The sequence below is a fragment of the Myotis lucifugus genome, unplaced genomic scaffold (genome assembly GCF_000147115.1).
Source record: "Myotis lucifugus unplaced genomic scaffold, Myoluc2.0 scaffold_24, whole genome shotgun sequence".
NCBI lineage: Eukaryota > Metazoa > Chordata > Mammalia > Chiroptera > Vespertilionidae > Myotis > Myotis lucifugus.
Window position 1 is genome coordinate 4,715,914 of NW_005871072.1, and position 18,533 is coordinate 4,734,446.

Sequence of the window (18,533 nt, forward strand, 5' to 3'; positions counted from 1 at the left end):
AAGGGAAACAAAAAATAATCAAATGAGATTACATCAAACTAAAAAGTTTTTGCACAGCAAAGGAAACTATCAATGAAATGAAAAGACAACCTACTGAATGGAATAAAATATTGACCAATGATACATCAGATAAGGGGTTAATATCCAAAATATATAAGAAACTCATACAACTTAACACCAAAAATTCCAAACAAGAAAATTTAAAAATGGGCAGAGAATCTGAGTAAATATTTCTCGGAAAAGGACATACGGGTGGCCAGAAGACATGTGAAAAGATGCTCGGCATCACAAATCATCAGAAAAATTAAAATTAGAAAAACAATGAGAGATCTATCACCTCACATCTGTCAAAATGGCTTTTATCAGTAAATTGATAAATAAGTGCTGATGAGGATGTGGAGAAAATGGAACTCTTGGATACTGTTGGTGGGAATGTAAATTAGTGCAACCACTATGGAAAATGGTATAAAGATTCCTCAAAAATAGAGTTGCCATTCAGTCCAGCAATTTCACTTTTTGGTATTATCCAAAGAAAACAAAAATGTTAATTTAAATATACATATACATACCTATGTTCATTGCAACATTACTAGTAATAGCTAAGATATAGAAGCAACACAGATATCCATTAATAGATGAAAGGATAATGAAGATATAATACACACACACACACAAATGGAATATTATTCAGCAATAAAAAGAATAAAATCTTGCCATTTGTAACAACATGGACAGACCTATGAGGTATTATGCTAAATAAAATAAATCAGAGAAAGACAAATACCACATGATCTCATTTATATGTGCAATAAAATATAAATAAATAAATAAATAAATAAATAAACAAACCAAAACAGAAACATACCTATACATATAAGGAACAAGCTGATTATTACCAAAGGGATGATGTGGAAAATTAGATAGATAGATGATAGATAGATAGATAGATAGATAGATAGATAGATAGATAGATGATAGACAGATAGATATAGATGATATAGACATAGATATAGCTATAGATTAGATATAGATGATATAGATATAGATAGATACAGATATACATGTACATGTACATGTACATGTACATGTACATATACATATACATATACATATACATATACATATACATATACATATGCTAGAGGCCTGGTACATGAAATTCGTGCAGGACAGGGGGTTGTCCCTCAGCCCGGCCTGCACCCTCTCCAATCTGGGACCCCTTGGGAGATGTCTGACTGCCGGTTAAGGCCCGATCCCTGTGGGATAGGACCATAACCGGCAGTTGGGCATCCCTCTCACAATCTGGGACTGCTGGCTCCTAACTGCTTGCCTGCCTGCCTCCCTGATTGCTCTAACCGCTTCTGCCTGGTAGCCTGATCACCCCTAACTGCCCTCCCCTGCTGGCCTGGTCCATCCCAATTGCCTTCCCCTGCCGGCCTGGTTGCCCCTAATTGCCCTCCCCTGCAGGCCTGGTTGCCCTCAACTGCCCTCCCCTGCTGGCCTGTTCGCTCCCAACTGCCCTCACCTGCTGGCCTGATCACCCACAACTTCCCTCCCCTGCCGACCAGCTTGTGGCGGCCATCTTGTGATGACATCGCACTTGGGTGTTACCCGAGGGCATGATGCCACCTAGGTTTTTATTATATAGGATAAATATGCTTATATAGATATAGATATATAGATATAGATATAGATATTGATACAGATATATTCATCTGAGCTTACTTAAAAATTTTAAAACCTTTTGGGGTCAAAAACATTTCTACCATCATCATAGTGTAAACAAAAGTCTTGACATTTCCTGGCCAGTCTGACTCAGTGGTTGAGCATTGACCTATGAACCAGGAGTTCACGGTTCGATTCCTGGTCAGGGAACATGCCAGGTTTGCAGGCTCATTTTGGGGTCAAAAACATTTCTACCATCATCATAGTGTAAACAAAAATCTTGACATTTCCTGGCCAGTGTGACTCAGTGGTTTAATAAAAACATTTAAAAAACATCTAGACATTTAGGTCTCTTTCTTCAATCCTGAAGCTACAGATTTTTATTAAACTGGCATATGCAGGAGGCAGCCAATTAATGATTGTCATCATTGTTGCTTCTAACTCTCTTTCCCTATCTTTTTCTTTCTGAAATTAATAAAAACCTCTGAACATATCTGGGCATACTAGCATACATATGCAAACACTATCCTTTCTATGCAGCTCATTAAATTTTACTATTTTTGATTAGCTATTATATTCTCTGAGGTATATAATGCTTTTAAATGCCAGAAATAGTACTGTTGAAGACCATTTCGATTAGAAATAATAATTAATATTGTTATTGTGCTCAACTTAAAAATTTGGAATCCCAAAGTTGTTACTTTTCTCCCAAGAAAGTGTTTGAAACACAATTGATGGTACTTCCATCACCCACCTCCACATATTAAAATAGCTCTGAATTCACAGAAACAGAGAACAGATTGGTGCTTGCCAGAGAGGTCAGAGGTGGGGGTCTGGGGAAAATAGGTGAAGATGGTAACAATTTATAAATTTCCAGTTATAATATAAATAAATTATAGACAACACAAGTTTTTATTGGACAGGTATATATTTTTATTTTTATTAAATTTATTGGAGTGACATTGGTTAATACAATTATATAGCTTTCTCACAGACAGGGACAACAGCATGGTGATTGCAAGGGGGGAAGGAAAGTAGGGAAGAGGATAAAGAGGTGATAAATGGTGAGAGAAGGAGACTTGATTTTGGTGATGAACACACAATGCAATGTACAGATGATGTATTATAGAATTTCACACTTGAAAAGTATATTTTGTAATTTCATTATCTTATCAACACTGGATTGTGTCTTGAAATTATTATGTTGTAAGTGAATATTTTCTACCCAACATAGACTTGCTAAAAAATTCCATAGATGTTTACAACTGTTTACAATCTGTTTTTCAATATCACATGTTTTCAAACCCATTGTTAAAAATAGACTAGCATTAGAAAATTAAACAGAACACTGCACAATAGTCATATCTAAACAACTGATAAACATTGAAAAGTTGGGCTATATCATTAGCCATTATTAACATGCAAATTAAACCCAAACATTTTATCATCATATATAAAATAATGGACTACAAATGTTAGATACATTAAGTTCTGGTGAGTGTGTCACAACCAAAACTCTTATATATGGTATTGGTACATTCATGTTTGCAGAATTTTTGGCTGCATATACTAAAACTAGAGGCCTGTTGCAGGAAGATTCCTGCAAGAATAGGGCTTCCTGTGGCTGGAGCAAAGCAGAGAAAGGAGCGAAACCCGCTGAGGCGGGCTTTGCTCCTGTCTCTGCCACCCGGCTTGTTTCGCTCCCGCCTCCCTCCGCCTCCCGGCTTGTTTCATTCCCGCTTCCCTCCGCTGCCTGGCTTGTTTAGCTCCCCTCTCTGCCGCCCGGCTTGTTTCGCTCCCGCCTCCCTCCGCCACTGCCTGGCTTGTTTTGTTCCCACCTCCCTCCACCGCCAGGCTTGTTTCGCTCCTGCCTCCCTCTGCCGCCCGGCTTGTTTCGCTCCTGCCTCCCTCTGCCGCTGCCTGGCTTGTTTCGTTCCCGCCTCCCTCCGCCGCCCAGCTTGTTTTCCGCTGCCTGGTTTGCTTCGCTGCCAGCCGGTATATGCAAATTAACCCAACCAAGTTATAGTCACTCTGATTGGCTGATGGGCGTAGCGAAGGTACGGTCAATTAGCATCTTTGTCTTTTATTAGTGTAGATGGGAAATGGGTATGCTCTGTGATTTAGCATTCTACTCTTAAGACTATAAACCCTCCAATATGAATACAGATTTTCTCCAAAACACATGTATCATAAACTTCTATCAGCACTGTTCATAACGGCACCAAATGTCCATCATTATAATGATAAGTAATTTGTAGTATGTTTATACAATGGAATACTATACAGCTATGACAAAGATTAATCTACATCTGTACAAAAATGTGAGTATAACTTACAAATATAATATTGTGGGAAACACTCAGAAACCAAGGAGCAAAAAAATGTATGATTTCATTTTTGTAATATAGAAAATTGGGTAAACTAATATATGGTATAAAAAGGACAGAGATTTTTCTTCGAGTTGAGTGACTGGAAGGAAGCGCAAAGGGTCATCAGGTACTCAATTTGTTGGTCTGAATACTTGACATATACATGAGAACGAATATATTATTTCTATCATTTCTCCGCCTTTCGGCTAAGATCAAGTGTAGTATCTGTTATTATCAGTTTAATATATTATTTCTATTTTTTCAATATTTAACTTGTGATGATTTTATGATTTGATACAATTATTCAATGTTTTACAGATAAAGTGTTTATATAATTATGATGCTCTTATGTTGAGTAATTAAAATGAATATATTAAAACAAAAATAATACAAATAAATCATGTAAAATTGGTAAGCTCTAAGTCAAGTTTTCTCGAGTGCTTCAATTTAGTACCTGACATAATTTACCTGCAAGGTATTCAAATGGTCTTTGATCCAGATAAAATTAGTTATATTATATTACATAAATAAATTTCCTTAATGCACACAGACTTCAAATATCCTTGCGGTTATATCAAACACATCATAGTGTTTTAAAATAAGGCTTTTACTCCTTATAACCACAACTTTAAATCTTTGTGGTATTCAGTACATATGGACTGTAATATTCCTTATGTAAATGTTGATGAGGCTACAAAAGCCATTTTAGTGAAAATGGTTCCATCATGTATATTGCCTGTAATGTAAATTACATTATTTTATTTTTAAGGTTAAAATACCTAAAATATTATCAGAGATAACCTGAAGGAGAAGCAGAATGGGTTTTATCATCATAAAATGATAAAATTTGTAGCAAAATATTTCACTATACTAGAGAATACCCCAACAGATGGGAAAAGCTAATCCTGCATTTATGGTGGATATCAGAAGTCACTCTCAGAAGTATTATTAACAAAATTTAGCTCTTCTGATGTCTGGCAAAGTCATGTTTTGCTAAAAGCCAATCAATTAAGGAATCATTTGCCTTTGGTTTTCAACATTCTAAAATAGTAAGTAAATTAACAGAAGAAACTGTTCAAATCTGGCCAGACAATAGGAAGACAAATAAAATTGGTAATATCTCTTGAGCAAAGAGGTCTGTCTGTTAGAATGTAGAGACTAGGCTAGAAAAGATGTCCAAAATTACGCACTGAGGATGCATTTATATTCCTAAGGTGAATAATTTTCTCCTTATGATCATCTAATCTAGCTCTGATCTTTTTTTAGAGGAAAAATGCAGCTCTCACCTTAATATCCAAATCCTTATTTCTAAATTTTAAGAAAATTTGTGTTGTAACAAGAGACTGATTTTTGTTTCGTTTCACTCTAAATTTATCTTATTTTTTAATATATTTAGTTTTATGTAAATTCTGACTATTTTCATACTAAAATGAACCAAGTTCTTACTTCCTTATATCTAGCCTTACATTTATGATGTTATTTTTTTTACAAATGGCTTAAGTGGTTTCTCAATGTCTTCCTATGTACACTCTTTTTATTGCACTGTTGAAAGAACCATTTAAGCATATATTAAGTTTAAGAAAAATCATTTAGTTCCTGGGTAGTAAAGGGTTTAAGAACATGAGCCTGAACCTAGACTCTAGTTATGATTCTGGCCTGATCCTTATTAGCTTAGTTATCTCAGGTAAAGTATTGAACCTCTTTGCTTAGAGACTTCAGGTAAAGTATTGAACCTCTCTGTAAATGAGGTTATGGGATAATGATTAAATAAGTCAACCCATGGAAAATACAAACAGCAGAGGAAGGCATGTAAATTGTCAATTAATGAGAGTGAAAACGAAAATATAAAAAATGAAACCCAAAATATAGTCGGATCCGAGCTATTTGTCTCATAAAACCGAAGAATGGATTCACGGACAAAATGGTGGGAAGAAAACAAAATTTATTGGTGTGGGGGAAGCTTGGAATGGATATATGGACTTCCTGTTGCAAGAGAAGGGGGCCCAAAATGGGTTACCACTTAAGCTATTTGTCTAGGGCAGTGGTTCTCAACCTTCCTAATGCTGCGACCCTTTAATACAGTTCCTCATGTTGTGGTGACCCCCAACCATAAAATTATTTTTGTTGCTACTTCATAACTGTAATTTTGCTACTGTTATGAATCATAATGTAAATATCTGATATGCAGGATGTCTTTTCATTGTTACAAATTGAACATAATTAAAGCATGGTGATTAATCACAAAAACAAATATGTAATTATATATGGATTTTCCGATGGTCTTAGGTGACCCCTGTGAAAGGGTCATTCGACCCCCAAAGGGGTCACGACCCACAGGTTGAGAACTGCTGGTCTAGGGGATATTAATATACTCTGCTAGCTTCTGATTGGTCTCTTTAAAGAATTCAGCAATATCCAATTGTATCAAAGTTCAAGTTCCCCTCTATGGGAGTACCTGGTTGAGGACTGCCACTTCAGATCCAAGGTAACATCACTGTTACTGCCTGACCAGGTCAAGGGTCAAGTTTACCCTGCCCAGCTGGGTTCCTGTCTAGCTAGTTCTAGGTCTTTTATTTACTTCCATGTCTGACTTTCCTTCCTCCTACCTCCATGTAGTCTCTGTCCCCTACTGCCTACCTATCCCTATTTTTCTATCTCAATGGGTATTATTATTTTTATATTTATATATGTTTTGGTCTGTCTCTAAGTATAATTGCCTCCATAATCTATATTTTACAGCTTGTCACTGTGTTATGTTTCCTACTAATTTCTTCTAGAAATAACCTCATAAACTCTCCCTGAATTACTGCAGTAATCTTCCAAATATTAGCCCTTTATTTGATCAATCAGTTGAACAGTGATGTTATATTAATGTTTAAAGAAATATTTCCCAAAATATATTCAATTAAATCTAGGTCTTTTTTTATCATGGGAGAAAATGTTATGTAGTATAAATTTAGAGAGCACATTATTTTATACTAGAGGCCCAGTGCATGAAATTTGTGCACGGGAGGGGGTGTTCCTCAGCCTGGCCTGAACCCTCTCTAAACTGGGACCCTTTGGGGGATGTTTGACTGCCGGTTTAGGACAGTTGGACATCCCTCTCACAATCCGGGACTTCTGGCTCCTAACTGCTTGCCTACCTGCCTGCCTGATTGCCCCTAACCACTCCCCTGCCAGCCTGATTGACACCTAACTGCTTCCCTGCCAGCCCGATTGCCCCCAACTGCCCTCCCCTGCCAGCCTGGTCACACCCAATTGCCCTCCCCTGACAGCCTGATCACCCCCAACTGCCCCCTTGCCATCCTGGTCGTCCCACGCAGCCTGCTGTTCAGTCATTTGGTCATCCCTCAGTAACCCCCCTGCCAGCCTTGTCACCCCAAGCAGCCTGCTATTTGGTCATTACTGCTACTGTGATGGTGTCCTGGACAATTTGCATATTCCTCTATTATTAGTATAGACGGTTTCCTTGGACTACCATGTGAATATTAGCAAAATGCAGCTCTTGGAGAGTATTGCAGTGAAACTGTTTATCTCATAATTTCACAAGTTTGTTTAGCACAAAATATTTTTTATTCAATTGAAATATATCATTACTCTTATTAACTACTGTTCTGAGGAATGTGTTATAAAAACGTTGCAATTACTATACCTTAAATTAATAATTTTATTTCAGAGTATAGGTAGGGATTTCTAACATATTCATGAGATTATATGTTAATTGGGTTACTGCAAGAATCCATAAATACAAATGAGTATCAGATATTGTCTGTGTAACTAAGTAGAAAATAACTGGCATATATAAACGAAATTTCAAATAAATATATCTACTTTTATTAATAATATACCAATCATAATGTGCTACTTAATATATAATGTTTTAATGTTACAAAAAACATAATTAAAATCATTTGAAACTCCATTATATATATACACTGAGTGGCCAGATTATTATGACCACCTGATATTTGCAGGCAAATTAGCTATAATTTCCCGCTGAAGTTGCTAGAGGGCCAGATCATTATAAACATCTGAATAGCACAACATACCTAAGTATCGTTGCTGATCAAGTTCATCCTATCATGTTGATGGCGTATCCCAATGGAGATGGCTTCTTCCAACAAGACAATGCACCATGCTCATATTGTGCAGGAGTGTTTTCAAGAACATGAGGGAGACTTCACCTTGCTTAGGTGGCCCCCACAATCACCAGATCTCAATCCAATTGGGCATTTGTGGGACAAAGTTAAAAGAGCCATCAGGCAGCTGGTTCCACAACCATCAAATCTCACAGAACTGGACAGTGCTATTCACCAGGCATGGTGTCAGATTCCTCGCATCACCTTTCAACATCTCGTGGAGTCAATGCCAAGAAGAATAGCCACAGTATTGAAGGCAAAAGGTGGCCCAATGAAGTACTAATGGGGTGGTCATAATAATCTGGCAGGTCATAATAATCTGGCCACTCAGTGTGTGTGTGTGTGTGTGTGTGTGTGTATATATAGATATAGATATAATTTCATTGTTATAAACAGACAATGAAAAAACTATTTAGGAGGAGAATAGAGACAAGTTTTGAAAATCAGCTAAACATGATCTAAAGCTGTTCCTTCATCAAACCACAACAGGACCCACTAATTATGACCATAGACAAATCATTTAACAAATTTGAAACCTCACTCATAAGACTCTCATAATCACGAAGTTTGGTAACATTGATGAAAATTTACTAGTATCCAGAGTCCATAGCATCAAATACATAATAAAAGACTAGATCTTTTATACTCCCTTTTAGCTTCCCAAGTGTAATTTTGTCAAGGTATGGACTTGTCTATTTCATCTCTACATTCATTGCATATATAGTTCATTAAAGTGAACTGATTATAACATTAAAATAGCAGTGTTACATAACATTATTAACATGGAAAAATAGGTAGCCAATAATCATGAAACTAAATGTATGTTTATAAAATTCTAATTTTATTACTTAAATAAAAAAAAATATTTGTTCTATTTACTTTGTGCATCAATAAATATTTTTCTACTTCATTTGCATAGGCACTTATCAAAAGTTTGTTCCGTAGATGAAATCTATCTTAGAAAAGAAAGCAAAAAGCAAAGGATGGCTCAATTAGAGTAAAACAAACAAATAAATAAAAACCTCCTCCAAATCGGGACCTTTGTTTTGTTTCTGGATGTATCCCACGCATTGGAAGAGTGCCTAGCACAAAGTAGACACTTGATTAATATTTCTTTAATTAAATAATTTATTTAGGCTTCAAGTCCTAAGTCTTATGTGACATGAAGATTTATCAGAAAAATATTATATTAGCATTCCTAGGGTATCATCACACAGGTAACTAAACTATAGCTTAATTTCCAAAAGAAAAGCAACCTACTTTCCTTGCATTCATAGCACATAGAAATGCTGTGTTTTGGATACTAAAGCTTACCTGAACTTCTAACACTGAATATGTTTTGGTTCTCCTATTGAAATAGACATCACAGGGATAACCAACATAAAACTCAGATCCATTAATGCATTATATAATTTTGCTGATCACCCAAAATTATATTTACTTTTATAGAATAATTTTGGGAAAATATTGCAATTAATCATCCTTATTCATAGATTTGTGAATATTTACATATTGCCTTTTACCTGAAGAAAATATGTTTTTCTATGCTTTGTTTTATCCCTAGGCACACTCTATAATCCTGGAAAACATCAAAGAACGACTTAATAAAGAATTGTAATATAAACTAACTATTTTTATACTTGTTTATCTAATAGACTTGCTATGTGTTTGCTATATTTTAGCTTTAATCAATATGTAAATTTTGTGAGGAAATTTTAAACCAAAGTCTATATCAAGGCTATTTTTGTTAAAGCACACGTCAACTATATTAAAGATGAAGCCGCTTACAGAGTGAAAACCCGGGTACTACAGAAGGAAAACATGTTCTCCAGCTGGGCTAACAGCAATGAGAAACTTTTTTGGGGTTTAGTAATGACACTTGAATATTGCCTGACAGTCGGATGGCCTTGGAGACCAGCAGCCTTGACAGGCCCTCTGAGATCTGTCAATCAGAGATGAGTGGACACAGTTAAGATCTAAGGGCCATGAGAATAAAGGAAACAAAGTAGAGAGCCTTGTCTCAAGAAGACAAAGGTTTCTGAAATACATACATCGGTAAGAGAAGCAGCAGTGGATTAGTATAAAAATTGCCTCATAATAAAGGCAGAAATCACAAACTAGATTATTAAATGCTCCCAGTGTGTAGAAAGTTGTCTACCTCCTCAGGAGAATTTTAGTGTTTAAAATTCATCAGATTGATTTTCTAAAGAGGAAGATGGTTTTTATTTCTATGATGAAAAGTTATTAGGCTTTTGCATCCACTTTTAAAACAATTGTTCTTTTCCATTTTACCACTTCAGATCACTGAAATCAGTGGCTTTGAAAGGTAATTATATTTAAAAAAAAATTTCTCTCCATATCTCACAGCAAAAAAAAGCTCATTTTGAAATGCAATCAGTGTTCAAATGAATTTTTTCCACATGCTCCATCAGAGCTAAATACTTAAATCCACCCTTATTTGATGAAGTGTTGTTTTTATTTTTTTTCTGTTTAAATCTTCATTAAAATATCCAGATAAATTAGAAATTTAATTTGAGTGCTTATCAAATTATATCAAGTAAAACTGGCCACAAACTTAATAGAGTTTATAAATTTATACAATCTGGAAGTCTTACTTCTTACTAAAAATCTTCCATGGAAAATGTCACGAAAATAGAATGTATAGAGAAAAATTGTTTGCTTTTACTTATTTGTAAGCTCTGAATACTAATGGTGAACTCAAAATGTATAGTAATTAAGTCAACTATGTTCAGATTTATAAATAATTGTTTTAAAAACTTAAATATCTATTTAAAATATTATAAACTTACAAGAAGTCTTTTGAGATAAATGTGAAACATCAATATTAACACACAAACTCCTAAAACTTAAGTACAGTACTTAATAGAAGAATCAGAAAATAATGAACATATTAGTATTTTAGCAACTTTACCTATTAAAAAAATTAACCCACTTGCAAATAAAAAGTGTAAAAATAGTACTGACACATCATTTTTCTATTAACCATATACATTAACCTATTTAATATTTTTATAATCCTGAGATACCCCTTTGTCTTAGAATTGACAATTTTTAGTCTTGCTTTCTATATTCTTGGAAGCCTTATGATGATTTATTTTGTAGTGAATACAAAAATATATAATTTCAATAAAGAAAACCTAGTATTTAAAATTAAACAGCAATTACAACAATAAAATCTATCCAAATCTTACCAATCAGTTGAAATAACTTTAAAAATTTAATGTTGTTTTCCAGCAGTCAGTCATTACTTGCATTCTTGGGCATGTACTACCCGTAATCATGGTATCAACTGTTGTTCCTCAGTCTCTTATTCCTTCTCTTTTAACCTTGGTACCCCATCACTGTGGATGCTTTCAGGTATCTCTTTTTTTTCACTTACTCTTATTCCTAGTGGCATTATCAAACTTCATTTCTACCAGCTATACTCATAGAAGTACGGTGTATTAAGCCAACACTGTTCCTAACCACACGCATACTAATTGACAGGGCTGGTGAAAAACACGCAATGATAGTAACTGTTCTCACTTTAAAATAATGGTCATAAGCCTTAAATAGATTCTTTTGGGGGGGGCGGGGGTAGCTTATTTTTTACAGTTACATTTTATTTATTTTTTTTAAATTGAATTTATTGGGGTGACATTGATTCCCAAAACCATACAGGTTTCAAGTGTGCAACTCAATAAAACATCATCTACACACTGCATCATGTACCCATCACAAAAGCAGGCTAGATTTGTCCACATTTTCCCCACTTTTTCTCATCTCTGCCTATCCCACACCCCTCTTCCCACACTGTTATCTGTGTCTACGTGTTATGTATATCTTTTTTGTGTGTGGCTAATCTATTCACCTTCTTTCATCCAGTCTGCGTCCCCTCTCCATTCTGAGAGCTGTCAGTCTGTTCAATGTATCCATGCCAATGTTTCTACCAAATAGATTTTTAATAGACCAGAGTGATCATGAAACTACCCACCATCCACACACTTGTGCTATCCTAAAACATATTACAATTTCTCCCAAAATTTCACTTTCACCCAGTGGTATTTATTTCTGCCTCATTGAGAAAAATCAATCAAAAAAACCCTTTCAAAATCTCAATCAACCATCAATGTCTCCCAAAGTCACTAATAATAATTTTTAATAAATTGTAGCATTCTTAATCATTTATTTTTCATTGCCTTACCCTATAATTGTTTTCTCTTCCATAACATTTTCATCGCTTTCTCTTATAAGGAATAGCTTGCTTACTTATAATGAATAGTAATTTGTTGTTTATCCCGATCTGCTCTATCTCTCCAGTGCCTAGAATAGTGCCTAGCTCATCACAGACGCTCAATAAGTATTTGTTGAAGTAATCATTTTATAAATGACTTCTATATCTGCACTTTCATACCTAACTTATGTTCTAATTCTGAAGCCCTCTTATGAATAATCCACTAGCTGGGAATGTAAACTGATTTATATGCTCATCAATTTACTTTATTATTTATATATCATTCATTGAGTTACTAATTATTTATTATCAATAGAAAGTTACAGCAAATAATTATGGTTATAATTGGCATTGAAGTCTTCATCATTTATTTATATTTATTCATGAATAAATTGATAAGGAGTCAGGCCTTTTTTTAAAATTTGATTTTATTAATTGGAGCCCTATGTGAACTTTCTAACCCATTCCAAGGTGTTTTACCAATGAGTTCCTCCTTCATTTGCCTTAAGTAAGAGTCAGGCAGTTTTCAGTTGTATCATTTTGCAATGTTTTCTGCCATCTAGAAAGTCATTTATTTTTTAATATGTTTTTATGGATTTTTTAGAGACAGAGAAAAGGAGAGAGAGATAGAAATATCCGTGAGAGAGAAATATTGATGGGCTGCCTCCGGCATACTCCCTACTGGGGATTGAGGCAGGAACTTGGGTAGGTGCCCTGACCAGGAATCGAACTGGTGACCTCTTGGTGCATGGGACAACACTCAATCCACTGAGGCACACTGGCCAGGGGAGAGTCATAATTTTTCAACATTTTCTCACCTACCTTCACCGATTGCCTATTCCATTCTTTAAGTTACATAGTGTTTGTTGTTTTTTTCAATACCTTTTCCCCTAAATCAGTCATCAGCAAACTGCGGCTCGCGAGCCACATGCGGCTCTTTGGCCCCTTGAGTGTGGCTCTTCCACAAAATACCGACTTCTGTGCATGGGCCATGAAGTTTCAATCACACTGTATGCGCGCGCCCGCACGTGGTATTTTGTGGAAGAGCCACACTCAAGGGGCCAAAAAGCCGCATATGACTCGCGAGCCTCAGTTTGCTGACCACTGCCCTAAATTATCTTTAAAGCATTCTGAAATAGGGATTCGTCCAGAATATTATGACTTTTGCCTAGTTTTATAGTTGCCCTGCCCAATCCTAATTCAATATATATTAAGACCATCAAAAGCATGAAAACTGCAATTCTCTTTGCACATGCCATTTTACTGGTTTATGCAGTGTTTACTGTAATAATACAATTAAAGCTGTAATATAAGCTAACATTAATGAGTTTCAGTACCAAGGGAACTATTACTTTCCTATTGCTGCTGCTCCAAATTACAACAAACAGTGGCCTAAACAACACACCTTAATTATCTTACAGTTCTAGAGGTCAGAAACCCAAGGTCTCAGCAGAGGTGTGCTCCTTCTGGAAGCTCTAAGGACGAACATTTCCTAACACTTTCTAGCTTCTAAAGGCTTCTGAATGCTTTCTGGTGACATCCTCCATGGCCAAAATGAAGTAGCTCAGCATCTTCTCTACTTTCTGACCTTTGTGAATTAGCTCTTAGCTCTTTCAATCTGACCTTTTGAGCTCCATTTTTTAAGAGACTTTGTGAATAGCTTGTACCCACCTGAAAAATACAAGATGATTTCACATCTCAAAATCCTCAACAATCTGCACAGTTCTTTTCATCACATAATATATTCCAAGGCTCTAGGGATTAAAAGGTGTACTCTGGGGGAGTTATTCTGTCTACCACACTAACCATACATCTCATCTCTCAGGAAGAAAAGTACACCTAGTGCTACTTACTAGAGAGTAACTTGCAAACCTCCAGTGGTTTCTGTGCTTTGAGCATCAGCAGAAAAGTTTTAAAGAGTGAAAGTAGAGTGTCTATTAATCAGCAAAATCTTAAATGAAAGTCAATTAAATATCCTTATCTCAATGTATATTACATTTTATCTTTTATCATCTTATTAACAGTATATGCTGGAGAATCTTGTTTATAAATAGAGTTGCCAGATATTTTTTTTATATTAAGAAGGAAACAAAATGTATTTAATTATGACTTTTTCTAAGACATAGCCTACAGACTTTTACTTTAAGAAAAATAAACTAATAAAAAATTAAGCTAATATTAGCAATAGATCAGACAAAATAATTATCCAAAATGACTGCAGTAACATACATTCCCATCACTACCTTAACATGCCTTTTCTACACACTTGCTATAATTGGATATTAATTTTTTCTGAATTTTATTATTGAAAAATATCTCATTGTTTTAATTGACCTTTATTTACTAAAGAAAAAGAAAATTTTGTCATGTGTAAGGCATTTAAATAAGGCCTTCAAAGACTTTCAAGCTGATAAAAATACTCAGATATGTCTTAATTTACTTGCCATAATATAGCCAATATTTTACAAAATTTGCATACTAATATTAACAAAATAAGACATAGAAGTTGCTTGTAAGCACTTTAATTCACTGATCTAATTAAATTACAAATGGTTATACTTCAGGAAAATAATTTTAATTATCCTATATAATAAAGTGGTAATATGCAAATTGACTGTCATGCCTTCACACAAGATATCCACCCCCATGTGGTCACAAGATGGCCACCACAAGATGGCCAGCATGGGAGGGAAGTCGGGGGCGACCAGGCTGGCAGAGGAGGGCAATTAGGGTTGACCAGGCCTGCAGGAGAGGGCAGTTGGGGGCAACCAAGCCAACAGGGGAGGGCAGTTGGGGGCGATCGGGCTGACAGGGGCGTGGTAAGGTGTTGATCAGGCTGGCAGGGGAGTGGTTAGGGGGTGATCAGATTGGTAGGCAGAAGCGGTTAGAAGCAATCAGGCAGGCAGGCAAACGTTTGGGAGTCAGCAGTCCTGGATTTTAAGAAGGATCCAGATTAGAGAGGGTGCAGGCTGGGCTGAGGGACACACTCTCCCGTCCAGTGCATGAATTTCATGCACCAGCCCTCTAGTATTTAATATGAAGTAATTTAGATGTGATTATCATACATGAGCTGACATCAAATACTGATTTGCATTTGAAAATGTCCAAATAATTACTTAATATAAAAGGCATATTTTAGGTATTTTTATTGATTTTATCCAGTAACTGTTTTAAAAAAGCATTTACATATTTTACTTTTTAGAAAGATGTAATAATGCAATTAGTTGTCATTTATTTTTATCAGTGGCTGTACTTTCCTTTCATGGTTTAATATATATATATATATATATATATATATATATATATATATATATATATATATATATATCTAGAGGCCCAGTGCACAAAAATTTGTGCACTCAGGGGGGGGCCAGGGGGTGCCTCAGCCCGGCCTGTGCCCTATCGCAGTCTGGGACCCCTCGGGAGATAACAACCTGCTGGCTTAGGCCTGCTCCCGGGTGGCAGAGGGCAGGCCCAATCCCTAGGTGCAGCCCTTGTTACGCACAGAGCAGGGCCGATCAGGGGGTTGGGGCGCTGCCCCCTGTCATGCACAGAGCAGGGCCCACCAGGGGGTTAGGGAGCTCCCCTCATCACACACAGAACAGGGCCCATCAGGGGGTTGAGGAGCTCCCCCCTGTCACTCACAGAGTAGGGCCAATAGGGGAGTTGGGGCACCGCCACTGTCACACTCAGGGCAGGGCCGATGGGGAGGTTATGGCTCTACCCCATCACACACAGAACAGGGCCCTTGAGGGGGGGGTGTTAGGATGCCGCACCCTGTCACACACAGAGCTGCAGGGCGATCAGGGGGTTGGGGAGCTCCCCCCTATCAGGCACAGAGCAGGGCCGATCAGGGGGTTGGGGCGCCGCCCCCTGTCACACACAGAGCAGGACGGATCAGGGGGTTGGGGCGCCGCCACTGTCACACTCAGGGCAGGGCCAATGGGGAGGTTATGGCTCTACCCCATCACACACAGAGCAGGGCCGTGGGGGGGGGGGGGGGGGGTTGGGATGCCGCACCCTGTCACACACAGAGCCACAGGGCGATCAGGGGGCTTGGTCGCTGCCCCCTGTCACGCTGATCCCGGTGCCAGGAGTCCTCGCTGCTCCGCTGATCCCGGTGTTGGGAGGCATATTACCCTTTTACTATATAGGATAGAGGCCTGGTGCACGGGTGCGGGCTGGCTGGTTTGCACTGAAGGGTGTCCTGGATAAGGGTGGGGGTCCCCACTGGGGTGCCTGGCCAGCCTGGGTGAGGGGATGATGGCTGTGAAGGGTGTCCTGGATAAGGGTGGGGGTCCCCACTGGGGTGCCTGGCCAGTCTGGGTGAGGGGCTGAGGGCCGTTTTCAGGCTGGTGGGTGACTGAAGCTCTCAACCTCTCCTTTTTTTCTTTTTTTTTTATTCTGGGCCAGCTTTAGCTCTGAGGTTTGGCTCCAGCTCTGAGGCCTCGGCTGCTGAAAGCAGGTTTCTGGCCTTTGTTTACCTTCTGTATTTGATACAATGTTGCAGTCCGGCTGGCTGAAGCCCGGCTGACAAAAGCAGGTTTCTGGGGTTTTGTTTAGTTTCTATATTTGCAACATAGTTGCTTAGAGTTGCAGCTGAGAGGCCAGCAAGGGAGGCGGGGAACCTGGCTTCCTCCATCACTGAAGCAAGCAAGCCTCCTGTTCGCTTCAGTGCATGGCTGCCGGCAGCCATCTTGGTTGGCAGTTAATTTGCATATCTCACTGATTAGCCAATGGGAAGGATAGCGGTTGTATGGCTAATTACCATGTTTCTCTTTTATTAGATAGGAGGATTTAAATCTCATGGAATATTTAAGTATTTATTGATTTTAGAGAAAGAAGAGAGAAAGAGAGAGAGAGAGAGAGAGAGAGAGAGAGAGAGAGAGAGGTGGATGTGAGAGAGAAACTGATCGGTTGTCTCTTGTATCCATCCAGACTGGGGATCAAACATACAACCTAGGCATGTTCCCTGACAGGGAATCAAACCTGAAACCATTTTGGCATATGGGACAACACTCCAACCAACTCAGTCACCCAGCTAGGGCTCATGACTTGATATACTAATTGGGAAAATTTTTAGCAGCATATGTTTGGTATTAATTAGATTTAACTCATGTAAGGCAATTAGTTGTTTTTAGAAAGTTTTAAGATCTACTTCACCCCAATAACTCAGCCATAAATAACCACAGTTATTTTGCCTAACCTCTACAATATGATTTTTATATCTGTTTTGTAATTTTTTTAAAACCCATGATACTATACTATAAGCTAGAGAATAGGTTATGATCTCTTTTACTTGCATTTCAACATGAGTGTATTAAGGAATGGATGTATGTTATTATAACACAGAGAACTCAAGCTATATGCATAATTTATATTTAAAAAGTCCATCACAATGTTTAAAAATATATTTACTTTGTTATTTACAAAAATTTTATTATCCCTTACTGATTTGTTAAGACATAATAAATATGTCCTGGTAACCACCTACTTAGCAATATTAAAGTTTAATAAATAGATAGTCAATTACCCTATATTATACAATGTATTTATAATTACATAATTAAATTTATTCAAAGGCTATATATTTAATTAAAAAATACTCATGTACTTCATTATTTTTAAAGTTCTACTCAAACTTAAGTTACCAAACTCATAAAAAAGGAAATATCAATCAGTTCAGCAGCTTTTGATAGTATTTATCAATAGCCACAGCTATAATCAGACTATTTTTTCAATAAACTAACAGTACTCTAAAAATATTTATATATCTGAAGCCAGTGTCTTTCACTCACCTTAAATCCTTACTCGTACAGTCAATGTCAGAGAGCCATAACGCAGATTTCAAATCTAAATGAAATTCAACAGTGAAGGAAACATTTAGTATCACTAGTATTAATAAATGCACACTTGTTTGTCCCCAAACTCTTATTAGTATCAGGTCTTCTCCAGGCTCAACCTTAAGTTTGCATACTTGTATCTGTGCTGTTCCAAGAGCCTGCTTTAAACTAGAGAGTACCAGAGCAGGTTTCAGTGACCTGCATACTTGCAAATAAGTGCCTGGAGTGTTTCCATTTGTGGCCGTTCTCAGGCTGTTTGCTAATCCTCTAAAAAACTTGGCTG

The 18,533-nt window shown here is 37.1% G+C and overlaps 1 pseudogene; it reads left to right on the forward strand.

The window, feature by feature from the left end:
- The first annotated feature begins 4,220 nt into the window (after positions 1 to 4,220).
- LOC111825413 lies at positions 4,221 to 4,311 on the forward strand (annotated as a pseudogene).
- The last annotated feature ends 14,222 nt before the right edge of the window (positions 4,312 to 18,533 follow it).